The following is a 12,301-nucleotide window of genomic DNA, read 5'->3' as shown; positions in this document are numbered from 1 at the left end:
TTTCTACTCAAAGCACATACATGTTATTCATACATTTGTATTGTACTATGGTACCAACTGGTCCTATCAGGCCCCCTGTTACTTCTGTTGTGTTCGTCTGGATTGTGATTCTCCAGTTCTTTGAAGTGCTGCTCACCTCATACCTTCCAGAGTGCATTCCTTCATTTTAAAGCAGATCACTCCAAATTACCCTTCACATGTGAAAATTACTCAGCCATTTTCAAGAGACGTAGCATACCAGAGAACAAGAAACAAGTTTTTTAGTGTAGATGATCGCCAGGTCTATAGAACACTCCGTGTATCAATACATAAATTTTCACGTTTTTAGTCTGCACGTCAAATATTTTAGTTTTATCACTTAGCCCCAAAGAAGATGTATATCATTCAGAATCCCTTTTTTCTCTATGGTTTTGAGTATCAGCCTCTCCATTTCATATTGGAGAGATTTTTCCAATTCCACAATTATTCTACAAAAAAAATTCTGTGTATGCTATGCAGAACACATCTTTAGTCCAGGGCTGACATGATTTATGATGAACAAAAAATATTTATGTATCATCCTCGTCTCAATGGCTGGGCTTTCTTTTGCCCGTGGAAACCAAACACAGTCACTACACTTAGCACACCTGGGCAGACGGCAATGCACCTAGAAGAACACGACACAGCTCAGCAGTTCCTCAGCTTAGGTTTTCCCAAAGTTTTATGAAGACAGTAATGGAGGTCTCTAAGCTAATTTCAATATTCAAAAAGCCCAATATATTTTATTATCCCTCAAACAATATCATCCACCTTTAGGTCAGGAGACTTAAGTTCAATGAAACATTATTCTTCACCACACATTCATTCAGCAGAGACTCTGATAGGTAGCTACAGACCTGATTTTTATTAAAAAAAAAAAAAAACAAGAACAAATTTAATGAATATAGTTTAGTGGACACAATCTTTCAAAATATAGCATCCATGGAGATATCAAATTATAATAAAAGGGGTTCTAGGTTGTGAAAAGATTGAGAACCAGTGGTAGAGCAGCAGAAAAAACACTGTTTTGAAAGTCAGAAGATAGGTTCCTGGTCCTGAACAACAAAATTGTGGGGAAGGCACTGCATCTGTCTGGGTCTTTATTCTTAAGCTATAACATGAAGCGTGTGATCAGATCTCTGGGATGTCCTGCTGCTCTAAAATGTTTCCTTATGGATCTCAGTATTATACGTGCCCAAATGCCCAGAATCACCTGATTCTTTGCTGTAACATTCCATCCTCTCGCAGTCAGAACAATACTAATTAAACCTCAACACCCCAGAAGATAAGGGTTCTCTCCTAACCCAGCCACCACAGGCAAGCTTGCTAGTTTTCAGTAAGACTCTGCACTTCAGAGAGAACACCTAAAAGATGCTCTGCAGAAAGGGAAAGAAACCCCAATTGTGACAGAAGAAACAGAAACAAAACGAAAAACAAAGCAGGTCACCGCTATACATGGCATACAAACAATGTGACAGGCACCGTTTTACCCTTAATCCTCACCAATGACCCTTCCACTAGGAATTATTATCTAAACCGATGAGGTAACGGACTCACCTAATGCACTGTAATCCACTTATCTTAGAAAAATAGAACTCTATAGCTTGAAAACTCTATAGAGAACAGACTTTAAATAGTAATATATTCTTGGTGACACAGATTAGAGAATGGGTCTGAAGAATGTCTCCAGCCTGTAATTCTGTTAACATTCGTTAACAGTGAGAATTTTCTTCTCACCTTCTAAGGGCAGAAAGCTATGTAAAATGCTAGGCTAAATCGCCTGAAGTCACATTCAGAGGTCTGGGTAATAATGTCACATTTTCTGGAAGTCCAGGCAACTGTGTATAACCCAAACTCAATCTGAGCAGTTTACTGGGTAAATGTCTCCTGCCTGTAATACTCCAGAATTTCAATTCCATTTTTACCAAATGAAGCTGTCTTATTTCCCAGATTTTATATTCAATTAGAAATAAAGAAATCTGAATCTTGTCTGATCTGAATTTAATCTTACTTGTATGACAGTCACAAGCCACCACCCACCAATCTCAAGATTGTGTTAAATAATTTACACAATAATCAGTTTCTGTGACTGGGAATTAGTTACTTAACTGAAATACTTTTAAGCATGCTGTCATCAACATTAATGTAAATGTCCTGTTCATGTTTATGAAATAAATACGCTCCCTTTTCTCAAAAAGGTAGAGAAAGTACAACTGAATCACAGGCCTGACTTCGGATTTAAGTTACCAATCTGATTACCCTGATAAACTATTTAGCAGGATTTTGCATGTATGCATATGTTTTCATCAAAGTGAGTGTTTTGTTTAGCCAACACTTCCCCAGACTCAAAACCCTACACGGAAGGATTTACAAGTAACCAATAACACTTGGAGGCTCATTTCAAATTGGATGCAGCTGTGAGAATACTTACATGGTGCAAGACAGCAATAGGGTGGCTCTAGAAAGGTACATCTTTTCCTGTTTGGCTGCACAACCCGTAACTCTGCAGGCTCTCCGGCAGCAGGGTCACACTCCGATCCCCGAGCGGGAAGAATCCCCTCCCAGCACAGAACTAAGCGTTGCAGATTCTGATGTAGGACGTCTAGCTTGCTGACACTCCCATTGACTGCAGCTGTCTTCCGGGTACAGCAATTGTAAACCAGAGACTGTTTCCCGGACCGAAAGTCTGTCTCCTCGTCCCCTCTCACTCTGGCTGAGGTGGGACGAAGAACCCCTCTCCCACCAACAGGACGGGGAAGGCGCTGCGACGCCGGGTGCAAGCAAAGCGGAGGCCAGCTCCGCCGACTCTCCCGCGGGCCCGGCCAAAGGGTTTGAAGGCTCCGCGGAGAGGCTGTGAGGCCACCCACGCTGGCTCCCTCGCTCCCCGCACCCGGCCTTCCCAGGTCCGTCACACTGGAGTCCGGGCCGCCCAGGAGCCAGCCCAACCACCAGCTCTACTCACCGGTCCGTAGCCGGCCGTCCCGTAGCCATCTTATGACCCGTCAACATCGCGCCTTCTCATTGGCTCCGGAATCTCAGCCAATAGGCTAAGGCCTTTCTGGCCTGGGGTCGCCATGGAAACCGGCCGCGCTCAGCTATGCTTTTAAATAGGCAGGAAGGGATTGATTCCTTTCTTTCTACTTCTTTTCTCCCAGCTTTTCTCTCGTCGTTTTCTTCTTTCTTCTGGACGTTTTTAAAGACTGTTCTTTCTCCATTCCTTCCCGTACTCCGTGGTGAGGAAAGTGCTGGCTTAGACCTTGAACTGAGTTCATTCCCCAAGGACGGAAAGTCACTGCAGAAGCTCTCTAGACCCTTCTGGGAACGTTTCCATTCATACATCCTTTTCCCCTCGCTCCCTTCCTTACTTTTTTTTCTTTCTGTACATATTTATTGAGCAGGCACCCTGCCAGCCTATGTTTAGAGCAAAATGATCCCTACTTCTGCTCTAGTGGCGCTTACCGTTTGGTGATCGTGGCAGCTGCTTCACTGACCAGCTATGTGGCCTTGGCCAAAAGCTCATTGAGCTCCTTTTCCGTGGCAGCCACTGTCTTAGGCTCTGAGAAGGGGCTTAGGGAAGCATAGAAAATAAGCAAGGGAAAAAAAACAGGGGGGAAAAAAAAAGCTCTATGAGGAAAATAAAACAGCATAATATGACCGTGATGGGAGTGGGGCTATTTTAGAAATGCTTCCATTTTCTGAAATAACGTTCTGTAATAATAATAAGAATACATTCCTCTTTTCTAGTGTTGTAACGATTATGTAACAAAATACACATAAACCCCTTAAGGCATTACCTTGCCAACAGTAATTTTCAGTTGGTATTGGCCTTAGCCTTATCAGTAATGCCTTTCTTTGAAGCATTCTAAAAATGTGAAAGAATTTTGTATTGCACTCAATAACATATCACAATTTAGTATAAACCGATGTTTAAGTGTAATGCTTAACTATCAACTACCTCACCCCCATTGTTTTCCAGAACATGTGCCAGGTGTATGGAGTAGTTTTCTATGACCCCAGAATCACAGCAAAACCTGAAATGACAAGTTTGGGTTACTAAAGTCCTTTCTCACACTCACATTCTCCGATGCTCGATTAGAAGCTGGGCTGAGTGGTGTGAGGATCTGTATGAAACTCTCCTGGCCAAATGTGTCCAGCCCCTCAATAGTGTTTTTCCCTGAATCCAATCCATAAAAAGTAGTTAAAGAGAGGATGTGTAGGAAAATGCTGTTGTGACTGCTACATTGTTGCCTCTTAATTGCTATCTTAGTCTGCTGGGGCTGCCATAACAAAACGCCACAGACTAAGTAGCTTACGCAACAAAAATTTATTTCTCACAGTTCTGGAGGTTGGGATGCCTAAGATCCAGGTGTCAGCAAAGTAGATTTCATTCTGAGGCCTCTTCTCTTGGTTTGTAGGCAGCGTCCATCTTGCTGTGCGCTCATAAAATCTTTTTTGTGCAGTCGTGTAAGGAGAGGGAGAAGGAGAGAGAGAGAAGGGGGTGGGTGGGGGCAGGAAGGGCTCTCTGGTGTTTGTTTCTTCTTAAGAGGACACTAATCCTATTGGATCAGGGCCCTACCCTTATGGCCTCTTTTAACCTTAATTCCTTAAAGGCCCCATTTCCAAATACAGCCACCCTGGGGTTACGATTTCAACGTATGAATTTTAGGGGTACACGAACATTCAGTCCATAACAAATGTTGATGGTGGAGGTGTAACCAAAATGGGGAAAGAGAGCACAGAAGGGGAAGAACTGAGACATGAGGTAGGAAGGAAATATTGTTGGCCTGTTTCAGAACTATCTGGATTGTTTCTACATATGTTCCATCAAAGAATACTCATTGTTTAGTGCATATAAATGTGCAAGGGATAGAGGGGGAATATAATTATAAGTACTCCAAAGACTTACAGCCACCAGATTTCACATCAAAGATTTCTGGAAAGTCCTACTCCAAAAATATGTAGTTTAAAATGTTCTCAATGTTAACTTGAGAATTCTCAAATATCTGATTGTTTACTCTTATGACATTATTGGATTCCTATAATAAACGTAAATAGCTCAGACCTTTCTTCCAGTTTTGCTTGTAAGACTTTCAGTCTCTGAATATTATTATTTTGCCAGTTTTCTGGAGGAAATGTCAGTCATTTGATTTATTTTAATCAATAAATTTACCTTCCCTCCAGCAAATTCCTGTCCTGGAACCCTGCCAAACCATGCATTTTGTGAATGAAATACTTGTATTTGTGAGATTTCTATGAAACATAGAATTATTGAATATCTTTTACTAAATCATAGTGAATGTGATGCAGCTAGTGAATTGTGCTTGAATTGCGTTGCATCTGGCACTAATTTCAAACATGTAAGTTTCATTTAAATTTTCAAACATCTTAAAAAGCATAAAGCAGTTTTTCTTTGCCAAGAAATATTATAGTTTATGAATCATTTTTCCTTATATTTAGTAATTTTTATCCTTAGTGTAGAGATTACAAGTCACACTCATATTATAAAAGATTAATTGTGGAGGTCTTTTTTGACAGCTGCTAAATCTCTGATTGTTGAAAATTTCCCCAAATATAATGAAATCCCTTAAATATTTCTCAGTTGTAAAAAGTGAATATGACTTTGTTGAACAAATGATAAATGTGCTTCTTGCTGAAACTGAGAAAGAGAATAGTTATTTCCATCTGTACAAAATGCCTCATTGAAGAAAAAGTAGTCTAGTGACTTATGTGAAAGAATAGAAACAAGAGAGTTCTGAACTTTAGGAATTGTGTAACAATTTCTCTATCTGAATTTTGTTTTTAATTTACAAATTGAAGCATCAATAACAATGTTAATCTTCCAAGAATATGTTGAACAACTAACACTATGACATCAGCAACTGTTGATATTGGAGGAAACAAAATTTCTGTAATATAGGATGTTGCCAAAGAAAAGTACTTTTTCTTTATTCATCATGTCTGGTACTTTCAAATTCTTCAGGTCCAATAGGTTGTACATAGGAAGATAGGAGAGGAAGCATTTCTGGGTGCTAGGTATTTTGCAACTAATGTCATATAAACCTATGGTGTATTTATTATTGTTTCCTTTTGACAGACAAGGAAATTAAGGCTTCAAGAGTTTTAAGAAACTTGCCTAATGTCACACAGCTAGTAACATGCAAAACTAAGGTGGGGATGTTTCACTGCACTCTGAGGCTCCTGCTCTTTCTGCTGTCACACGCTACTCCTTTTACAGTGAAGTTCCTGATAAATCCCAGCATAGTGCAGTCAATAAAGTGTAGACAGCATTAATACCCAGTGGGATGTGTACCGGGTGGGAGCTTGTGAAAAGAGAGGCTTCGGGAGCAAAATGTGTCTTCTCTCTCCATCTCTCTTAGTACCTAGTGAGTGATCAAATTCCATCAGAGGCAGCCTCTTCAATCATTGCTGGATTGCTGCATTGAAATCTATGTTACTTTCCCTTTTCCTAACACCTTCATCCTCCGAAACAGCCCATTGCCTGATTAATCTCTCTAAATGAAGGAACACGTGTAAAGCTTTTGACACTCATCCTAGCATGAAGTCAATAGTCAATAAACATTAGTTCCCTTCCCTTACACATAAAAACTGTGTGTGTGTGTGTGTGTGTGTGTGTGTGTGTGTGTGTGTGTGTGTGTTTTGGGGCAAGGGGAATTGAACAGGCAGAACACAGAGGATTTTTAGGGCAGTGAAAATACTCTGTCTGATACCATGATGATAGATACATTTGTCCAAACTCATAGAGTGTGCAACACCAAGAGCAAACTGTAATGCAGACTGTGGGTGATTTACGATGTGTCAGTATAGGTTCATCATTTGTAACAAATATACCGTTCTGGTGGGGGATATCAGTCATGGGGGAGGGGCAATTCATATAGGAAAGAATCTCTATACCTTGCCTTCAGTTTTGCTGTGAACTTAAAACTTCTCTAAAGATAATGTTTTAAAAAATCATAAGATGAATAACACTTCATTACTTGTGAAAATTACATGAAATCCAAATTTTAATGTCCATAAAGTTCTATGGGAACACATACACACAAAAAAAACTGAGTACATAAATGTTGACAGATTATCAGATTACTCTGTCAACATCTTCGTGGTCTTTACTATGTGCCCAATGCTTAGCACTTTGCTAAGGTTTGAGGAGAATACAAATGAAGTATATGAACTGACGTGTCAAGAAGTTTGTAGTCCAAGACATATAATGAGGTTATAAATGATACGTTTTACACTATAAGTACCAAAACTATGAGGTCCATGATGTAAGTAGAAACTACAGAAGTCCCAGAATGGAATTCAGAATGTGCTATTTCCTTTGCCTGGAATACCTTTCTCTTTTCTAGCTGTTGAACTTCTTTTCATTCTTCAAAACCTAGATCAAATATTACCTTCTAAGTTAAACCTTTCCTGACTCATACTGTTCATGCCTTTCTTCTCTGTGTGTTCATAACAGTTGATACACAGCAGAACTAGGGCTTCAGCACACTGAAATACAATTATTTTTCATAGGTGAGTCTTCCCTGATGGATTGTGAACTCCTTTGAAGGCACAGTACTTGTCCTGCAGTAGGTGCTCAGTAAATGTTTGTGGAGAGGATGGATGGATGATGGAAGTGGAGATGTCAAGGCATGAGATGAAGAGAAGTGGGGACAGAAGAAGAACTACAATCCTGCAGCCTTTGGAACAAAAACCACATTCACAGAAAGATAGACAAAATGAAAAGGCAGATGGCTATGTACCAGATGAAGGAACAAGATAAAACCCCAGAAAAACAACTAAATGAAGTAGAGACAGGCAACCTTCCAGAAAAAGAATTCAGAATAATGATAGTAAAGATGATCCAGGACCTCAGAAAAGAATGGAGGCAAAGATCGAGAAGATGCAAGAAATGTTTAACAAAGACCTAGAAGAATTAAAAAACAAACAAACAGAGATGAACAATACAATAACTGAAATGAAAACTACACTAGAAGGAATCAATAGCAGAATAACAGAGGCAGAAAAATGGATAAGTGACCTGGAAGACAGAATGGTGGAATTCACTGCTGTGGAACAGAATAAACAAAAAAGAATGAAAAGAAATGAAGACAGCCTAAGAGACCTCTGGGACAACATTAAATCAAAAAACATTCGCATTATAGAGGTCCCAGAAGGAGGAGAGAGAGAGAAAGGACCCAAGAAAATATTTGAAGAGATTATAGTTGAAAACTTCCCTAACATGGGAAAGGAAATAGCCACCCAACTCCAGGAAGCACAGAGAGTCCCATACAGGATAAACCCAAGGAGAACCACACCCAGACACAGAGTAATCAAACTGGCAAAAATTAAAGACAAAGAAACATTGTTGAAAGCAGCAAGGGAAAAATGACAAATAACATAGAAGGGAACTCCCATAAGGTTAACAGCTGATTTCTCAGCAGAAACTCTACAAACCAGAAAGGAGTGGCATGATATACTTAAAGTGATGAAAGGGAAGAACCTACAACCAAGATTATTCTACCTAGCAGGGATCTCATTCAGATTCGATGGAGAAATCAAAAGCTTTACAGACAAGCAAAAGCTAAGAGAATTCAGCACCACCAAACCAGCTCTACAACAAATGCTAAAGGAATTTCTCTAAGTAGGAAACACAAGAAAAGAAGAGGACCTACAAAAACAAACCCAGGGAACTGGAGCAGCTGAAACAGACTTACAGCATCTGAACCTCGTTTGCCATATGGATGAAAGGCTCTTGGTGCTGCAGCCAGGAGTCAGTGCTATGCCTCTGAGATGGGAGAGCCAACTTCAGGACACTGGTCCACAAGGGACCTCCCAGCTCCACGTAATATCAAATGAAAATCTCCCAGAGATCTCCATCTCAACACCAACACCCAGCTTCACTCAATGACAAGCAAGCTACAGTGCTGGACACCCTATGCCAAACAACTAGCAGGACAGGAACACAACCCCACCCATTAGCAGAGAGGCTGCCTAAAATCATAATAAGGCCACAGACACCCCAAAACACACCACCAGACGTGGACCTGCCCACCAGAAAGACAAGATCCAGCCTCATCCACCAGAACACAGGTGCTAGTCCCCTCCACCAGGAAGCCTACACAACCCACTGAAACAACTTTGGCCACTGGGGACAGACACCAAAAACAATGGGAACTACGAACCTGCAGCCTGCAAAAAGGATACCCCAAACACAGTAAGATAAGCAAAATGAGAAGACATAAAAACACAAAGCAGATGAAGGAGCAACATAAAGACCCACCAGACCTAATAAATGAAGAGGAAATAGGCAGTCTACCTGAAAAAGAATTCAGAATAACGATAGTAAACATGATCCAAAATCTTGGAAATAGAATAGAGAAAATGCAAGAAACATTTAACAAGGACCTAGAAGAGCTAAAGATGAAACAAGCAATGATGAACAACACAACAAATTAAATTAAAAATACTCTAGAAGGGATCAATAGCAGAAAAACTGAGGCAGAAGAATGGATAAGTGACCTGGAAGGTAAAGTAGTGGAAATAACTATTGCAGAGCAGAATAAAGAAAACAGAATGAAAAGAACTGAGGACAGTCTCAGAGACCTCTGGGACAACATTAAATGCACCAACATTCGAATTATAGGGGTTCCAGAAGAAGAAGAGAAAAAGAAAGGGACTGAGAAAATATTTGAAGAGATTATAGTTGAAAACTTCCCTAATATGGGAAAGGAAATAGTTAATCAAGTCCAGGAAGCACAGAGAGTCTCATACAGGATAAATCCAAGGAGAAACATGCCAAGACACATATAAATCAAACTGTCAAAAATTAAATACAGGGCTTCCCTGGTGGCACAGTGGTTGAGAATCTGCCTGCTAATGCAGGGGACATGGGTTTGAGCCCTGGTCTGGGAAGATCCCACATGCCGTGGAGCAGCTGGGCCTGTGCGCCACAACTACTGAGCCTGCGTGTCTGGAGCCTGTGCTCCGCAACAAGAGAGGCCGCGATAATGAGAGGCCCACGCACCACGATGAAGAGTGGGCCCTGCTCCCCGCAACTAGAGAAAGCCCTTGCACAGAAACGAAGACCCAGCACAGCCAAAAATAAATAAATTAATTAATTTTTAAAAAATTAAATACAAAGAAAACATATTAAAAGCAGCAAGGGAAAAACAACAAATAACACACAAGGGAATCTCCATAAGGTTAACAGCTGATCTTTCAGCAGAAACTCTGCAAGCCAGAAGGGACTGAGAGGACATATTTAAAGTGATGAAGGAGAAAAACCTACAACCAAGATTACTCTACACAGCAAGGATCTCATTCAGATTTGATGGAGAAATTAAAACCTTTACAGACAAGCAAAAGCTGAGAGAGTTCAGCACCACCAAACCAGCTTTACAACAAATGCTAAAGGATCTTCTCTAGGCAAGCAACACAAGAGAAGGAAAAGACCTATAATAACCAACCCAAAACAATTAAGAAAATGGTCATAGGAACATACATATCGATAATTACCTTAAACGTGAATGGATTAAATGCTCCCACCAAAAGACACAGACTGGCTGAATGGATACAAAAACAAGACCCATATATATGCTGTCTACAAGAGACCCACTTCAGACCTAGGGACACATACAGACTGAAAGTGAGGGGATGGAAAAAGATATTCCATGCAAATGGAAATCAAAAGAAAGCTGAAGTAGCAATTCTCATATCAGAAAAAATAGACTTTAAAATAAAGAATGTTACAAGAGACAAGGAAGGACACGACATAATGATCAAGGGATCAACCCAAGAAGAATATATAACAATTATAAATATATATGCACCCAACATAGGAGCACCTCGATACACAAGGCAACTGCTAACAGCTATAAAAGAGGAAATTGACAGTAACACAATAATAGTACGGGACTTTAACACCTCACTGACACCAATGGACAGATCATCCAAAATAAAAATAAATAAGGAAACAGAAGCTTTAAATGACACAACAGACCAGATAGATTTAACTGATATTTATAGGACATTCCATCCAAAAACAGCAGATTACACTTTCTTCTCAAGTGCGCACAGGACATTCTCCAGGATAGATCACGTCTTGGGTCACAAATCAAGCCTCAGTAAATTTAAGAAAATTGTAATCATATCAAGCATCTTTTCTGACCACAACACTATGAGACTAAAAATGAATTACAGAGAAAAAAAGGTAAAAAACACAAATACATGGAGGTTAAACAATACGTTACTAAATAACCAAGAGATCACTGAAGAAATCAAAAAGGAAATCAAAAAATACCTAGAGACAAATGACAATGAAAACACGATGATCCAAAACCTATGGGATGCAGCAAAAGCAGTTCTGAGAGGGAAGTTTATAGCTATACAAGCCTACCTCAAGAAACAAGAAAAATCTCAAATAAACAATCTAACCTTACACGTAAAGGAACTAAAGAAAGAAGAAAAAACAAAACCCAAAGTCAGAGGAAGGAAAGAAATCATCAAGATCAGAGCAGAAATAAATGAAATAGAAACAAAGAAAACAATAGCAAAGATCAATAAAACTAAAAGCTGGTTCTTTGAGAAGATAAACAAAATTGATAAACCATTAATTAGCCAGACTCATCAAGAAAAAGAGGGAGAGGACTCAAATCAATAAAATTAGAAATGAAAAAGGAGAAGTTACAACAGACACAGCAGAAATACAAAGCATCCTAAGAGACTACTACAAGCAACTCTATGCCAATAAAATGGACAACCTGGAAGAAATGGACAAATTCTGAGAAAAGTGTAACCTTCCAAGACTGAACCAGGAAGAAACAGAAAATATGAACAGACCAACCACAAGTCATGAAATTGAAACTGTGATTAAAAATCTTCCAACAGGGCTTCCCTGGTGGCGCAGTGGTTGAGAGTCCGCCTGCCGATGCAGGGGACACGGGTTCGTGTCCCGGTCTGGGAGGATCCCACATGCCACGGAGCGGCTGGGCCCGTGAGCCATGGCCGCTGAGCCTGCGCATCCGGAGCCTGTGCTCTGCAACGGGAGAGGCCACAACAGTGAGAGGCCCGCGTACCACCAAAAAAAAAAAAAAAAATCTTCCAACAAACAAAAGTCCAGGACCAGATGGCTTCACAGGTGATTTCTAGCAAACATTTAGTGAAGAGCTAACACCTATCCTTCTCAAACTCTTCCAAAATATTGCGGAGGAAGGAACACTTCCAAACTCATTCTATGAGGCCACCACCACCCTGATACCAAAACCAGACAAAGATTCTACAAAAA

The 12,301-nt window shown here is 40.1% G+C and overlaps 1 protein-coding gene across 9 annotated transcripts in view; it reads right to left on the bottom strand.

Moving 5' to 3' along the window:
* The window catches only part of FAM204A (family with sequence similarity 204 member A), a 98,068-nt gene extending 95,035 nt beyond the window's left edge, over nt 1–3,033 (bottom strand). For 6 of the 9 annotated variants that reach the window (XM_073793912.1, XM_073793908.1, XM_019940083.3 and 3 more), the window contains exon 1: nt 2,981–3,020. The gene's annotated coding sequence lies outside the window, so the exon portion shown is untranslated. Of the gene's footprint in view, nt 1–2,449; nt 2,904–2,980 lie in introns of those variants that run through there. The other 3 variants (XM_073793910.1, XM_073793911.1, XM_073793909.1) reach the window with 2 other exon arrangements.
* Nucleotides 3,034–12,301: the final 9,268 nt, after the last annotated feature.

Source organism: Tursiops truncatus, chromosome 16 (genome assembly GCF_011762595.2).
Source record: "Tursiops truncatus isolate mTurTru1 chromosome 16, mTurTru1.mat.Y, whole genome shotgun sequence".
Taxonomy (NCBI): Eukaryota; Metazoa; Chordata; class Mammalia; order Artiodactyla; family Delphinidae; genus Tursiops; species Tursiops truncatus.
This window is presented reverse-complemented; position numbering and strand designations above follow the sequence as displayed.